This window comes from Fusarium oxysporum, chromosome 15 (genome assembly GCF_000149955.1).
Source record: "Fusarium oxysporum f. sp. lycopersici 4287 chromosome 15, whole genome shotgun sequence".
In the NCBI taxonomy this organism is placed as follows: domain Eukaryota; kingdom Fungi; phylum Ascomycota; class Sordariomycetes; order Hypocreales; family Nectriaceae; genus Fusarium; species Fusarium oxysporum.
In genome coordinates, this window is record NC_031000.1 from 843,761 (window position 1) to 845,632 (window position 1,872).

Genomic DNA, 1,872 nt, shown 5'->3' on the forward strand with positions numbered 1-1,872 from the left:
CTACGCGAAGTCGTCCCCCTCGTGCACACCAAAAGTCAGCTACCCACCCAGCTATCCAACTTTACTCCGCCCTGTCTGACCCAGTTCTTGAGGCACTGAACGCGTTCCAATGTATCCGAGCCCATCGAAAGCCTCTGAGACGTCAACATCAGCTTCGCTAGGCTAAATTGCCTCTCACAATCGCTTGCTATTGCTGGAATAGCAAAGACATCCAGAGCAAAGCTGCTCAGTGAAGGAAACGAGGCCCTGTGGTCTCTCAACCATTGGATAGCATCCTGCGTATCCTGTGGCTCGAGACAGAGGTACCTTTCGAGCTCGCCGACACTAAGTGTTCTGGTGTTTCGAAGATATCGGAGTAGGTGGTTCACGCCCTCATGGTGCTGCTCGCTCGGGTTGATATTGAATCGGCAAAGTCGAGATACAGCAAAGGCGATATCGGGTCGAGTGATCACTGCCCGGTAAAGTACTGATCCGGTCTTGCGTTGATACTCCTGTACTGACGTTGCTGTTGCACGCTCTTAGTTGGGAAATAGTTCTTCGGTGGTCATTGGCGTAGGGGAATTCTTTCCTCCTTGGATTCTAAAATGGTTAATGATCTTATCAAAGAATGACGACTGCGAAAACCAGATCAGGCGTTGATTTCGATCGCGAACCACCTCGATTCCAAGAAACCATTGTAGTGTATCACCCCCAGAGGGTTGATATTTTTCTCGAAGCTTGCCTATCGTCCAATCGACCATATCTTGATTTCTCCTTTTCTAGGCAACAATGAGGTCATCCACATAAAAGAATATCATTATGCCTTCCTTCAAGAGACAGCATGGCTCGTGAGGTACAGGTTTGAAACCAAGATTCGTGAGAGTAGTGGTTAGTTCTTTCTGCCACAGCAACGGTGACTGGCGCAGGCCATATAGAGCTTTCCGGAGCTTGAGAATCAGTCCGGGCTTTCGGTAGCCTCCAGGTATCCGCATATAGACATCCTGCTTCAGTTCAGCATTGACGAAAGCGTTGACATCATACTGGAGGAGTTCTAGGTCGAAACGAGCAGCTATAGCCATAAGCGTTCTGAAGGATCTGCCCGCGAGTGTGGATGCATAGGTATCTTCGTGAGCTGACTTGGCTTGTTGATCGCCTCGTACGACGAGACTCGTCTTGCATTTGGTGAACCACCCATGCTTATCGAACTTATACACATAGACCCGCCTGCAGTCTAGGAGTTCCTTCCCTGCGGCTTCTCTCTGAACCTCACGCCAGGAGTGCATCTCTTTATGGCTCTCAAGATGAGTCTTTTCTGCCTCGCGGAATAGGTCACCTAGTGGATGGGTCTCGAGGTCCTTATGCCTCTTTGGTAATACCGGCATGTCTTGCCGGTGTATTCGGCGCTGACCGTCACCTAAATCTGTCAGCTTTGCAGACTGTGTTTTGTTATTGGGGGAGTCCATCAGCTTAGTAGACTCCCCGCGCTTTCCGGTCGACTTGGGTTCTCGGCTATCAGGGTGGCAGCCGGCCGAGCTCGCCTGCTTCACGAGCTTCCGCTTACTCACCACCTTGCCATCCCAGGTCCCTTTCACGGATGCGTACTTTAACTTTCTTACATTATCGACACTTTCTACTGTGATTATCATCCGAGGTTTATTCTTAACGGTCCTTACAAGCTGATGCTTTACAATGACTAGCAGAATACAACCGCCTTTCATTGTGGAATTCGAAGATCTCTTTTACTACGATCCTTCTTGGCGTATTATTGTTTAAAAAGAGTTTGGTATTATACTATAAAATAATATTGCCTAGCATATCTAATAACACTAGAACTCAATCTGTGCCTCTTAGGTCGCTGCTATTAAGCAATTTAAGAGAAGTTTTGACTATCTA